Source organism: Rhinopithecus roxellana, chromosome 21 (genome assembly GCF_007565055.1).
Source record: "Rhinopithecus roxellana isolate Shanxi Qingling chromosome 21, ASM756505v1, whole genome shotgun sequence".
Taxonomy (NCBI): Eukaryota; Metazoa; Chordata; class Mammalia; order Primates; family Cercopithecidae; genus Rhinopithecus; species Rhinopithecus roxellana.
Window position 1 is genome coordinate 80,591,182 of NC_044569.1, and position 16,145 is coordinate 80,607,326.

General features: G+C 37.4%; 1 protein-coding gene across 5 annotated transcripts in view; it reads right to left on the bottom strand.

Annotated features, from left to right (window-relative positions):
- The window catches only part of NOL4 (nucleolar protein 4), a 276,911-nt gene that overhangs the window by 104,182 nt on the left and 156,584 nt on the right, over positions 1–16,145 (bottom strand). The window lies entirely within an intron of this gene.

Here is a 16,145-nt window from a genome sequence, read left to right on the forward strand (position 1 = left end):
AACCTTGTTTGTGAGTTGATAACTCTAGAGCTGTGGTGATTTTAGTTTAAATCAAAATTAATTCAAATTAAATTAAAATTTCATTTCCTTGGTCACGTCACACTAGTTACATTGCAAGTGCCCGTTAGCTACATGGAATGTTCCATCACTGCAGAAAGTTTTATTGAACTTAGCTGTTCAAGAGCAATTACTGTTTCCTCTCAATATTCATATTCCAAATAAAAAAGCAATGTGTAATTGATTTTGCAAGAGAATCATTGTGTCACATATTCTTAGAACTTAATATGACCTCAGAGCTTTGTCAGTATTCATATTAGTATTACACTTTATATAATATTGTATTATATCATATCAATATTATACTAACTTTATTTGCATTCTTTAAACAGGTATGGTAACTGAGGGATGTTTAATTAACATCCCCAGCAAGAGCTATACAAAATATTATTAACTATTAGTTGCTAGTTAACATGCTTTGAAATAAATGTATACATTGTCTATGAGTCTTAAGAGGGCATCTGATTTTGGTTTAGAAAATGGGAATCAGGTTTCTTCCTAATCCTCTGTGAAGTTTAATATTTCTGGATTCTAACACTATTCAAAAGACAAAACAAATTTAAAGCAAGAACAATTAAATAATAGTGACACATATTTCCATGTAAAAACCATTACACATCTGAAAACTTGAAAATGTTTAACAGTTCATTTTCACATGTAAACAGCTGATAGATAGCCTTCTTAGAGCCTCTGCTGTCAGAATACAACACATAAGTATATCTACATGTTAATGGGGCTGTTTAAAATAAATAAACTGGCTTTGATCACTTTTCATTTTGGGATTACACCTATTCCAAATATTTTCTCTTGGGACCCTCTAGGATTATTCCAGAGTAAGTTTGGAAGAGTGACCTGGAAATAAAGAAAATCCAAGTGTATAGTGTGATAAGGAGCTTGATTCAGCCATGTACAGCATAACAATAAACTATTTTATATACTCTTTGAGACCATAACGTTGACCAATCTTCTTAGAATACTCTAGGTACTTTTGATAAAATACTAAAACTAAGATGTAATCAGATTTAAAAAGGAGTATCCTCTATTTTTGTTTCATGATATAAAAGATATTTTGGGCCGGGCGCGGTGGCTCAAGCCTGTAATCCCAGCACTTTGGGAGGCCGAGACGGGCGGATCACGAGGTCAGGAGATCGAGACCATCCTGGCTAACACGGTGAAACCCCGTCTCTACTAAAAAATACAAAAAATTAGCCGGGCGACTTGGCGGGCGCCTGTAGTCCCAGCTACTCGGGAGGCTGAGGCAGGAGAATGGCGTAAACCCGGGAGGCGGAGCTTGCAGTGAGCTGAGATCAGGCCACTGCACTCCAGCCTGGGCGATAGAGCGAGACTCCGTCCCCCACCCCCCAAAAAAAAGATATTTTATGAGACATCAAATACAATAAAGCAAATAATGAAGCAAGTGCGAGGTAAAGAGAAGAAGTTAGTACTTAGAACAACTGCATGCCTAGTCAGTTGGTTCCCTGAAGCTTCATAGCAACCTGGTGAGAAAGGATTATCCTCCAGATTCTACAGATAAGGAAACAGCTGCAGAAAGTCTAAACAACCTCCTCTTATCTGAAGAATGAGACTATATAACTACTATGTGAACCTAGGTCTGCCTAAGAGCTAAGAGTGATCAAATAAGGTTTTCTTCTCAGTATGAAGTTTTCCTTTCTAAGTGTGGGTGTGTGTATGCACATGTGTGTATAATTGAAAGAACATAAAATATGTATTGGTTTATGTACATGTTAATAGTTAAACAAAGTATTTTATAAGTGATTTCCCCTAAAACTGTTACTCCACCTAAATAAATTGGATACATTATTTACATTTTCTTACAGAACAGTAAGCTGCAATTTATAAATCTTGAGTAAGAAGAATTATCACTTGCTGTAAATTTTCCACATATAATAGAATCTATTTAAATAATTTAGTAGTGCTTCATACACAGTTTTACTTATTTGTTTTGCTGGATAAAGTAGAATAAAGATACACTATTGCAATCAAATGTAGATAATTTACATTTTCTTAAATACAAACCATCCATAGAAGGAAATAGTGACAAGCTCTCTTTTTTCAACTTAGGACTAAACATTCTGGAATAAATATATTTATTTTAGGAAAAATATATATTTAAGAGAATAAACTCTTAATAAACAGCAATAGTATACAACTTTTAAGACCAACATGGTTAGTAGTAATTTCTAAAATCTCTCCAACTCCAAGTATCTATCTCAAAGTCAATCATTTCTTCCCTCAGCAAACCTTTATTTACATTGAGTGTCACTACACATTTGGCGTTGTGCCAAGATACTCTGCCACAGAGCAATTTTCATTCAACAAATTATTTATGGGCATTTATTATGCATCAGGTACTATTCTAAGCTGTTTAAATATATGACTCATTTACAATGAACTGGTTAAGTGACTTTCCCAATGTCACATAGCTAGCAAGTGAAAAAGGATCTGAACCCATGCAGTTTGGCTCTGAGTTCATCATCTTAACACTATTCTATGCTGTCTCTATAGGATGACTACTTATGAGGTTATTGTTATAATATCAGTAGAAATCAATTCCTAAGGCACTGTATTTCTTGACACCAACTTTTAAAATAGAAATACCTCTGTGACAAGACATATTAGACCCATTTCATTATTTAACATCTAACTATGAATTTCCCTGTGCCAATGTGATAGAATATATGCATTTCATATGGGCTGGAGCCTATTTAATAATGTTTTGTATTCATGAAGTGTCTTAAAATTTACATGGAGCTTTAATCTCAACATAACAACTTCACAGAAGAACTAGTATTAATATATTAATATATTTATATTATAAATGATTTCAAATATACACATAACAATAATAAATGATATTAACATAACTGATGATTAGTTTTATGTGTCAGTTTGACAGGATGACACGGTGTCCAGGTATTTGGCTATCCATTATTTCCAGGTGTGTCTGTAAGGATATTTCTGGATGAGATTGGCACTGGAAGTGGTGGAATCACTAAAACAGATGGTTCTTCACAGTGTGTGTATAGCAGGGGTGAGGGGAGGGCATAAGGGCATAATCCAGTGCCTTGAGAGCCTGAATAGAATGCAAAGCAGAGGGAAGAAACATTTGCCTATTCTGCCTGACTGCTGAGCTGAGAGACTTACTGAGAATTCTGAGTCCCCTGGTTCTTAGGGCTTCAAACTTGAACTGAAATCTACCACTGGCTATCCTGGATATTCAGCTTGCAGATAGCAGATGATGGCACTTCTCAGCCTCCATAATCTCATGAGCCAATACTTTATTCTATATATTATATATCTTATTGATTCTGTTTCTCTGGAGAACTCTGCGTAGTAATTATATTATTCACATTATAAATGACTTCATTAAGGCTCAGTTAATTTAACTTGATCAGATAACCTCAGACACTGAGAAAAGTGATAGAGAAGTTAACTAGAGGCCATCCATTCATCACTGGGCTGGTAACACTACACAGGATTTCAGCATTGGGGGATCATGGGAGTTAGCAAAAGAAATGAAAATGTTGAGTTTCAGAATCTCAGTGGATTGCCAAAGTAGAAGGAGAAAGGCAAGTGTATAAAGGAAGATGAATGCCAATCCAGACAATTTTCATTAACTTCTATAACTGTGTCCAAGACCAACCATGGGGCCTGTTGTGGTATCTCCTACTTGTTTGCTGGCCCAACACCTTTTTTCATTCAGAAATGGCCCCTTGTTCTCCCAGGTAAAACTGCTAATCCCTTGGGTATCAACCTTCTCTATGTTAGGCATTCATCTTTGCCTCTAGGTGAGATGGCTGGCCTGAGTCTGAAATCAAGCTGAATCCAGCAGAGCTAAGAAGCACAGAGTCGTGATAGCATCATTTGTGCATCTAGATCTCACTAATACTGAAATTAAGCCCCTGATCCTTAAGTTGTATAATACTATACATCCTCCACCCACCTACATGCTTTTAAATTTTGCTTAAATTTGAGTTTCAGTCACCTGAGATTGAATCTGGAGTGGCACAGCAACCAATCATTAGAAGGCAGATTAACAATATAGATTTCACACATGATCATTCAAATACATAGATGGCCCCAGCCAAATGAATAATACTATCTTTGTAAGCAGCAGCAGATATTCTCAAATCTACCAACAAAGTAAAATGATAGTGAATGACCTTTATGAAGGGAAATTTTAAATTGACAGTGTTTAAAACTGCTTCCGTGCAATGGTAACAAATGTGTAGCATGTTTTAAGGATCACACCAACATATTATAACTATATAATCAGTGGAGAAATAATAAAACTAGAACAGATCTCTGACATTAACAGTAAAGTTAATTTTAAAAATCAGCATAATATCTTTACAGTTCACATCATTAACAAGGTGGAATTAACTAATAAAATATATTAAGGAAAATATTCCATAGGTTTGACAAGCCTATCTTTTTAAATCTAAAATGTAATAGTCTACCCTAGTCCACTTCAATCTTTCCCTAAACTGTGAAGCCAAGTTACTTAATTTGACACAGAGTTAAACACTACCATTGCTCTCTACTTTCCATATTAATTTACATTTTTCTTCAAACTAGTCTGAGATAAGAACCAACACATACTCCTCACAGAATCCAAGACATGAGCTTTACAGATTGCCATTCAAGACTGCCTATAATTTCTCTTTTTTCTATAAAACGATTTGGTTTTTATAAATGGCAGAATGTGAGTATTGGAATGGTATCATAGGCTCGGAGAATACAAATTACTATCAGTCTCCAAATAACACATATAAAATATGGCAGCCATTTGCCCCATAAACCTGCTTTGCCTTAATAAGAACTTTGGATGATCATAGCCTAGGAAACCTTCATTTCAGGTGCAATTGTTTTCTTATTTCAAGTATAAATCTAAAAAACTCCAAACCAGAACTAAAAAAAAGATCCAAAGTTATTATAGAACCCCAATTTAGGTCCTACAGAAGATGGATACATGCTTATCCTCAAAACGCAGGTGTTGGCTTATGGGGATAAGGGTAGATTTTTGCCTTAGCTATATACTCTGTTTATTCCTCCCGTGACAAAATATGGCTCTCCTTAGCAAAGAGCCTTCTGAAAATACATTTGCACTTTCCTTTTCTCGAATTTTCCCATCCTAATAGAACTGCCAGCTTTAGGCCTTGAAAATTCCCACTTGGAGGAAACTTAATCTGTTTTCTATACTCAGAGCCTAGAATGGCTCAGATAGCAACACCACAGTGCTTGGTGTTAGACACAGCTGGGATTGGGAGCTGTGTCTGATATTTGCAGCAGTGGATAAAAGGGAACCTGTGTTTCCTCATTATGTCCTAAATGAGGGAAGAACACATGAATTCAGTGTCAGGCGTCCATGCTTTCATGTGCTTTGCATATCTATGTCACAGCACTGATTGTAAGATATTATGTAAATGAATTTATATTTTCATATTCCATACAGTCTGAGAGTTACTTGAAGGGAGGGTCATATAGGCACCATGTCTCTTCCATCTTTACAACATTGCACAATGCCAAACACATAGTAGAAATAAAGTAAATGTTTTCTGAGTGACTGATTGATTACACTTTTGAGTTACACTGAAGATGATTTAACTTTTTAAATTGCAATTTTAAAAACTATCTTATATTTCCTTTAAAAAATCAGCTATTCATCAGTGAGTTTACAAGCAATGTCAGTATCATTACAAGTGTAACGATCTAGCACTGCATGCCTTCTGATATGATATGAAATGAAGCACATGGCACTACTCAAGAAGTAAACTCACCATCAGGAAAGAAAGAAAGAAAGAGAGAAAGAGAGAGAGAAAGAAAGAGAGGGAGGGAGGGAGGGAGGGAGGGAGGGAAGGAAGGAAGGAAGGAAGGAAGGAAGGAAGGAAGGAAGGAAGGAAGGAAGGAAGGAAGGAAGGAAGGAAGGAAGGAAAGAGAGAGAGAGAAAGAGAGAAAGAAAGAAAAGAAAGAAATGAAAGAAAGAAAAGAAAGGACAGAAAAGAGAGAAAGACAGAAAAGAAAGAAAAAAAAGAAAGAAGAGGAGAAGGGAAGAGAAAAAGACAGGAAGGAAGGAAGGAAGGAAGGAAGGAAGGAAGGAAGGAAGGAAGGAAGGAAGGAAGGAAGGAAGGAAGGAAGGGAGGAAGGAAGGAAAAGAAAGAGTGAGAAGCAATTGAACCCAAACTTCAATCTAGAAACAGTGGTTCCCAAAATGCATTGGTTGCACTAGCAGGATCGGCATCTCCTGGAAACCTCCTAGAAATGCAAAGGCTCAGCTCCCTCCCAAGACCAACTGAATCAGACACTTTGGATGTAGGCCCAGCAATCTGTGTTTTAACATGACTTCCATGAGATTCTGAGGCACAGTCAAGCTTGACAAACATTTGTCTGGAGCTAAATTCCATTTGTAAGAAAAATGGCAGAGAGAGAAGTTAAATCACACCAGAGAAAGCAGACAGGTAAATTCAAAATATGAGACATTGGACAGGGCAATTGACCTTGGTCCTGCAACAATTTACTGATACGGAAATAAGATATATTAAAGGAGATTTAAGAGATATAATCAAACAAAATTTGTAACCCTTGCTTGTATTATGATTCAAAAAACACCCAAAGCAAGAGACATTTTTTGAGAAAAGTGAAAATATTCTATTATAGATGAGGATAATAGAGAATAACATGGATTTATTAATTTTTGCTAGATGTAGTACCTTAACATTTGGTTAAGTAAATATTTATGTAAGAAAATATCCACACTTGTTAGAGATAAAAGTTGAGATATGAAGAGATGACATGACAAGAATGCTTGGGATATGCTTTAAAATACTCTAGAAGGTCAGGTTATGTCTATAATCCCAGAACACTGGGAAGTCAAAGCAGGAGGACTGCTTGAGGCTAGGAGTTTAAGACAAGCCTGGGCAACATAGTGAGACCTCCATCCCTAAAAAAAAAAAAAACCAAAAACAACTATACAAGCATAGTGGCATGCACCCATAGAAGTATACTGGGGAGGGTTAGGCAGGAGTATTTCTTGAGTCCATGAATCCCAGGCTGCTGTGAGCTATGATCCTGCCACTGAACTCCAGCCTGGGCAACAAAGCAATACCTCGTGATATGGTTTGGCTGTGTTCCTACTCAAATTTCATCTTGAATTATGGTTCCTATAATCCGCATGTATCATGGGAGAGACCCAGTGGGAGGTAGTTTAACCACAGGGGCGGTTATCCTCATGCTGTTCTTGTGATAGTGAGTTTTCACGAGATCTGATGGCTTCATAAGAGGCTTTTACCCTTTTGCTCAGCACTTCTCCTTACTGCTGCCATGTGAAGAAGGATGTGTTTTCTTCCACTTCCACCACGATTGTAAGTTTCCTGAAGCCTCCCCAGCAATGCTGAACTGTGAGTCAATTAAACTTCTTTCCTTTATGAATTACCCAGTTTCTGGTATGTCTTTATTAGCAGCATAAGAATGGACTAATACTCCCTGTCTCTTAAGAAAAATTAAAATAGACAGAAAAAAAGTTAAAATGTTAAAATATCTGAGAGTCTTAAGCACTGTTCTGTTTAGGTGATGAGTAATACTGGTTCATTGTATTCTCTATTTTAAAATATATTTTATATTTTCAAAATAAAATTTAAGTTTATAAATGTTGTGATTGGTTTGATATCCCCTCTGTTTTGACTATTTCTATCATTACATTAATTTATTCAACAACATTTAAGAAGCACTACTTCATGTATAGAGCATTGTTTTAGGTTCACATGATTGGATGAATCCACATTTTGTAAAGCCTGAAAGTTATAAAATTTAGAGAGGAGGCTGTTTTGAAACATTAGATTAAAAAGTTATTATTTACTTAAGATGAGGAAAATTACCACAAATTACAAAAATTTTTAAAGCTTCTAAATATATAAAATACCTCAAAATAATAACAGCCATCTATGACAGGCCCACAGCAAAAATCATATTGACTAGGAAAAAGCTGGAAGCATTTCCATTAAGAACTGGAACAAGATAAGGTTGCTCACTCTCATCACTCCAGTTCCACATAGTACTGGAAGTCCTAGCCAGAGCAATCAGACAAGAGAAAGAAATAAAAGCCATCAAAATAGAAAAGGAAGTCAAATCATCTCTCTTTGCAGATGATATTATTCTATATTTTGAAAACCTTAAAGTCTCCAGCAAAGGGATCCTAGAACTGATAAACCACTGCAATGCAGTTTTATGATACAAAATCAACATATAAAAATCAGTAGCACTTCTATACACCAAGAATGTTCAAGCTAAGAATCAAATCAACAATGCAAACACCAATAATGTTCAAGCTGAGAGCCAAATCAAGAACGCAATCTCATTTACAATAGCCACACAAAACAATGAAATATTCTAGAATACAATAACCAATGAGGTAAAAGACCTCCACAAAGAGAATACTACTTAAATAAATCAGGGATGACATAAGAAAATGGAAAAATATCCCAGGTTCATGGATTGGAAGAATGAATCTCATTAAAATGACCATACTTCCCAAAATAAAATACAGAGTCAATGCTATTCCTATCAACTATCAATGACATTTTTCACAGAATTAGATAAATGTATTCTAAAATTCATATGGAATTTTAAAAAGCTCAAATAGCTAAAGCAATTCTAAGCAAAAAGCAAAGCCAGAGGCATCACACTACCTGACTTCAAACTATACTACAAGGATACAGTAACAAAAGCAGCATGAAACTGGTACAGAAACAGACACGTGGACCAATGGAACAGAATAGAGAGCCTAGAAATAATGCTACAACCATCTGATCTTCAACAAAATGACAAACACAAGCAATAGGGAAAAGATATCCTATTCAATAAATGGTGCTGGGATAACTGGCTATCCATATGCAGGAGAATGAAACTGGACCCCTACCTATTACCATATGCACAAATTAACTCAAGGTGGATTAAATGTAAGATCTCAAACTATAAAAATTCTAGGAGATATTATTGTGGACATCATCTTTGGCAAGTAATTTATCACTAAGTCCTCAAAAGCAATTGTAACAAAAACAAAAATTAACAAGTGGGACCCAAGTAAATGAAAGAGCTTCTGTGTGGCAAAAGATATTAGCAGAGTAAACAGACAGTCTACACAATAGGAGAAAACATTCATAAACTATTCATCCAACAAAGTTCTAACATCCAGAGTCTATAAGTAACTTAAACAATTCAACCAACAAGAAACAAATAAGCCCACTAAAAAGTGGGCAAAGGACATTAATAGACATTTCTCTAAATAAGACTTACAAGTGGCTAACAAACATGAAAAAATGTTCATCATAATTAATTATTAGCGAAATGCAAATCAAAACCACAATGAGATACTATCTCACTCGAGTCAGAATGGCTATTATTAAAAAGTCAAAAAATAAGCTGGGCACGGTGGCTCATGCCTGTAATTTCAGCACTTTAGGAGGCCGAGGCGGGCTGATCACGAGCTCAGGAGTTTGAGACCAACCTGGCCAATATGGTGAAACCCCGTCTCTACTAAAAATACAAAAATTAGTTGGGCATGGTGGCGGGCACCTATAGTCCCGCTACTTGGGAGGCTGAGGCAGAAGAATCACTTGAACTCCAAGGCGGAGGTTGCACTGAGCGGAGATTGCGCCACTGCACTCTATCCTGGGTGACAGAGCAAGACTCCGTCTCAAAAAATAAATAAATAAATATAAATAAAAATAAAAAAATTAACAGATCCTGACGGGACAGTAGAGAAAAAAGAATGCTTACACACTGTTGATAGGAATGTAAATTAGCTCAGCCACTGTGGAAAGCAGTTTGGTGATTTCTCAAAGAACTTAAAACAGAACTACCATTTGACCCAGTAATCCCATTGCTGCATACATACCCAAGGGAAACCAAATCATTTTACCAAAAAGACACATGCAATTATATGTTCATCACGGCACCATTCACAATAGCAAAGACATGGAATCAACTTCGGTGCCCATCAAGTGGTGGACTGGATAAAGAAAACATGATATATATACATCATGGACTACCACATAACCATAAAATAATGAAATCATGCCACAACATGGATGCCGCTGCAGGCCATCATCCTAAGGGAATTAACACAGAAACAGAGAACCAAATAGCACATGTCCACACTTATAAGTGGAATATAAACACTGGGTATATACGGACATAAAGATTTGAACAATAAACTTTGAAGACTACTAGAAAGAGGAGGAAGGGGGTTAGCGGTGAAAGGGTTTAAAAACTACTTATTGGGTACTATGCTTACCACCTCTGTGAGGGGATCAGTCATACCCCAAACTGTAGCATCACGCAATATACCCATGTAACAAACCTGCACATGTACCCCGGGAATCTAATTTTTAAAAAAACTCTAAGTGCCACAAACAACACAAATGCAAAAATATATGACACTTTCCCATTTTTCTTGGCTGCATGCCCTTTGATTGCTTCTTCATATGACAGTACTTCTGTAATAATGTATTCTATTGAGAGAATACAAAAATAATTCAGTCTTTGTCTAATGAAAATATCTTTTATTCTTAACAGTTTATACTATGTTTTTTACTGTTCCAGTTAATTATTGCTAATATCATGCAAACAGATTGTTTTTAGTTTGGGGAACCTTTAATCAAGTTCCTTTCATGTTTGAACCATGAGATTTCAGGACATTTTAAGTTTCCTTGGGCAGTGACTGATGCTTTCATTAAAGCAGCATTTATGAGTTTTATGTTTTCTTCATTGATATGAATATTTTTTGTCAAATCCAACATGCAACTTAAATCTTCTCCCAATATGATAATATAATTCATTCCTCTTCATTAATTCTATTATTTCTTCCTCCTAAAGAAAAATTACCTTCAACATGGACTGAAGTTTATTGCAACTCACTTCTCATTATCAGAAAAATATTCTTTTTATTTCACTTTTCATCTTTATATTTTTCATATTACATTATCACTTTATCTGAATGTGCTCTTAATCTTGTATTAAATAAATAGAAAGACAACAAAATGATGTAGCCTTCTTCATATATTTCCAAATTAGGAGTCTGTAATTTCTCACTTGCTTTTTCCAAAAGGTCAAAATTGAAATTGCAGATTAAATGTCATATTCCACTGTGTGAAGGGCACACAAGATATCTTTTTAGTATTACTTAACAACTGCATGTGAATCTGCAATTATTTATTTGTATAACCATTCATTTGCATACAGTAACTGGTTTACTCATTTACCATTTTGTGTATGCTTTCCCATTATTTACATTAATTCTTCTTAATCAATTTTGGACAAATAAGTCACATTTGACATTGCATTTTGACATTTTTTCAGTGCTTGTCCAAGAAAAAGATCAAATTTAACAATTACTTTGAAGATTCCCACGAAATTGTCATGTGAAAATAAATCCTTTTATCATAACCTGTCAACAAAAATCTCTTCCACTCAATAATTTTTAAACCTCAGCTACTTTTTTAGGCACTTCAAAATGACAGTGAACATTATTTTAAGCCTTGTTTTTCAAGATATTGTCTGGGTAGAGCAGTGTTATTTTCATTTTGTCATGCTTTGAAATCGCCCAAAGGACTTGTTAAAACACAAGTTACTGGACTCATTCAGTAGGTCTGGAGTGGGGCCCAAGAATTTTGATTTCTAGCAAGAGCCGAAGTGATGCAGCTCCTGAAAGTCTGAGGAACACGCTTTGAGTTCTTAGTGTTTTTATTTGATTTCCATGTAGTTCAAATAAGTATAGCCATTATGAGCTCTATGGAATCTTCATGATATTTAAGAGTTCTTAATATATTTACCCATTCTAAAAACCCAGGTATGTAATATTTGTCTTGTTGAAAATATTGTAGTTTGCAACAAAACAGTATATACGACCTTTGGTTTTTAAATAAACTGGTCAGCGTCTCTTGTCAGTTTGACAATTTATTTTTATCTTTCCCATAAAATATGTTTGAAAAAATTGTTTATTAATGTTTTGTTGAATCTTTGACATACTGACATTTTTAAGCTTAGGCCACTCTTTCATTTTTTTGACTTCATGTGAGATACTTTCTGCTGTGTATGAATTGTAGAATGCCCAATGATTCTGAAGAAATACACAAAATTAATAAAAAATTAAGGCCTATAATTTAAATAACAAGGCCTATACTTTAAAAATTAAAAGTTTTGGAGCAAGATGGCCGAATAGGAACAGCTCCAGTCTCCAACTCCCAGCGCGAGCGACACAGAAGACCGGTGATTTCTGCATTTTCAACTGAGGTACTGGGGTCATCTCACTAGGGAGTGCCGGACAATCGGTGCTGGTCAGCTGCTGCAGCCTGACCAGCGAGAGCTGAAGCAGGGCGAGGCATCGCCTCACCTGGAAGCGCAAGGGGGAAGGGGATCCGTTTTCCTAGCCAGGGGAACTGAGACACACAACACCTGGAAAATCGGGTAACTCCCACCCCAATACTGCGCTGTAAGCATACAGGCACACCAGGAGAATATATCCCACACCTGGCCGGGAGGGTCCCACGCCCACGAAGCCTACCTCACTGCTAACACAGCAGTCTGCCACGATCTATCCGCAAGGCAGCAGCGAGGCTGGGGGAGGGGCGCCCGCCATTCCTGAGGCTTAAGTAGGTAAACAAAGCCGCTGGGAAGCTCGAACTGGGTGGAGCTCACAGCAGCTCAAGGAAGCCTGCCTGTCTCTGTAGTCTCCACCTCTGGGGACAGCGCACAGCTGAAGACCAACAGGGGAAGTAGCGGGAGCCGGTGCAGACGCGAACGACTCTGTCTGACAGCTTTGGAGAGAGCCGTGGATCTCCCAACGCGGAGGTTGAGATCTGAGAACGGACAGACTGCCTGCTCAGGTGTGTCCCTGACCCCTGAGTAGCCTAGCTGGGAGAAATCCCCCACTAGGGGCAGTCTGACACCCCACACCTCACAGGGTGGAGTACACTCCTGAGAGGAAACTTCCAAAGGAAGAATCAGACAGGTACACTCGCTGTTCAGCAATATTCTATCTTCGGCAACCTCTGCTGCTGATACCCAGGCAAACAGGGTCTGGAGTGGACCTCAAGCAATCTCCAACAGACCAACAGACAGTCCTTCTGACTGTCAGAAGGAAAACTATCAAACAGGAAGGACACCTATACCAAAACCCCATCAGTACGTCACCACCATCAAAGACCAGAGACAGATAAAACCACAAAGATGGGGAAGAAGCAGGGCAGAAAAGCTGGAAATTCAAAAAATAAGAGCGCATCTCCCCCTGCAAAGGAGCGCAGCCCATCACCAGCAACGGATCGAAGCTGGTCAGAGAATGACTTTGACGAGATGAGAGAAGAAGGCTTCAGTCCATCAAACTTCTCAGAGCTAAAGGAGGAATTACGTACCCAGCGCAAAGAAACTAAAAATCTTGAAACAAGAGTGGAAGAATTGACAGCTAGACTAATTAATGCAGAGAAGATCATAAACGAAATGACAGAGATGAAAACCATGGCACGAGAAATACGTGACAAATGCACAAGCTTCAGTAACCGACTCGATCAACTGGAAGAAAGAGTATCAGCGATTGAAGATCAAATGAATGAAATGAAGCGAGAAGAGAAACCAAAAGAAAAAAGAAGAAAAAGAAATGAACAAAGCCTGCAAGAAGTATGGGATTACGTAAAAAGACCAAATCTACGTCTGATTGGGGTGCCTGAAAGTGAGGGGGAAAATGGAACCAAGTTGGAAAACACTCTTCAGGATATCATCCAGGAGAACTTCCCCAACCTAGTAGGGCAGGCCAACATTCAAATTCAGGAAATACAGAGAACGCCACAAAGATACTCCTCCAGAAGAGCAACTCCAAGACACATAATTGCCAGATTCACCAAAGTTGAAATGAAGGAAAAAATCTTAAGGGCAGCCAGAGAGAAAGGTTGGGTTACCCACAAAGGGAAGCCCATCAGACTAACAGCAGATCTCTCGGCAGAAACTCTACAAGCCAGAAGAGAGTGGGGGCCAATATTCAACGTTCTTAAAGAAAAGAATTTTCAACCCAGAATTTCATATCCAGCCAAACTAAGTTTCATAAGTGAAGGAGAAATAAAATCCTTTACAGATAAGCAAATGCTTAGAGATTTTGTCACCACCAGGCCTGCCTTACAAGAGACCCTGAAGGAAGCCCTAAACATGGAAAGGAACAACCGGTACCAGCCATTGCAAAAACATGCCAAAATGTAAAGACCATCGAGGCTAGGAAGAAACTGCATCAACTAATGAGCAAAATAACCAGTTAATATCATAATGGCAGGATCAAGTTCACACATCACAATATTAACCTTAAATGTTAATGGACTAAATGCTCCAATTAAAAGACACAGACTGGCAAACTGGATAAAGAGTCAAGACCCATCAGTCTGCTGTATTCAGGAGACCCATCTCACATGCAGAGACATACATAGGCTCAAAATAAAGGGATGGATGAAGATCTACCAAACAAATGGAGAACAAAAAAAAGCAGGGGTTGCAATCCTTGTCTCTGATAAAACAGACTTTAAACCATCAAAGATCAAAAGAGACAAAGAAGGCCATTACATAATGGTAAAGGGATCAATTCAACAGGAAGAGCTAACTCTCCTAAATATATATGCACCCAATACAGGAGCACCCAGATTCATAAAGCAAGTCCTTAGAGACTTACAAAGAGACTTAGACTCCCATACAATAATAATGGGAGACTTCAACACTCCGCTGTCAACATTAGACAGATCAATGAGACAGAAAGTTAACAAGGATATCCAGGAATTGAAATCATCTCTGCACCAAGCCGACCTAATAGACATCTATAGAACTCTCCACCCCAAATCAACAGAATATACATTCTTCTCAGCACCACATCGCACTTATTCCAAAATTGACCACGTAATTGGAAGTAAAGCACTCCTCAGCAAATGTAAAAGAACAGAAATTATAACAAACTGTCTCTCAGACCACAGTGCAATCAAACTAGAACTCAGGACTAAGAAACTCAATCAAAACCGCTCAACTACATGGAAACTGAACAACCTGCTCCTGAATGACTACTGGGTACATAACGAAATGAAAGCGGAAATAAAGATGTTCTTTGAAACCAATGAGAACAAAGATACAACATACCAGAATCTCTGGGACACATTTAAAGCAGTGTGTAGAGGGAAATTTATAGCACTAAATGCCCACAAGAGAAAGCAGGAAAGATCTAAAATTGACACTCTAACATCACAGTTAAAAGAACTAGAGAGGCAAGAGCAAACACATTCAAAAGCTAGCAGAAGGCAAGAAATAACTAAGATCAGAGCCAAACTGAAGGAGATAGAGACACAAAAAACCCTCCAAAAAATCAATGAATCCAGGAGTTGGTTTTTTGAAAAGATCAACAAAATTGACAGACCGCTAGCAAGGCTAATAAAGAAGAAAAGAGAGAGGAATCAAATAGATGCAATAAAAATGATAAAGGGGATATCACCACCGACCCCACAGAAATACAAACTACCATCAGAGAATACTATAAACACCTCTACGCAAATCAACTAGAAAATCTAGAAGAAATGGATAATTTCCTGGACACTTACACTCTCCCAAGGCTAAACCAGGAAGAAGTTGAATCCCTGAATAGACCAATAGCAGGCTCTGAAATTGAGGCAACAATTAATAGCCTACCCAACAAAAAAAGTCCAGGACCAGATGGATTCACAGCTGAATTCTACCAGAGGTACAAGGAGGAGCTGGTACCATTCCTTCTGAAACTATTCCAATCAATAGAAAAAGAGGGAATCCTCCCTAACTCATTTTATGAGGCCAACATCATCCTGATACCAAAGCCTGGCAGAGACACAACAAAAAAAGAGAATTTTAGACCAATATCCCTGATGAACATTGATGCAAGAATTCTCAATAAAATACTGGCAAACCGGATTCAGCAGCACATCAAAAAGCTTATCCACCATGATCAAGTGGGCTTCATCCCTGGGATGCAAGGCTGGTTCAACATTCGCAAATCAATAAACGTAATCCAGCATATAAACAGA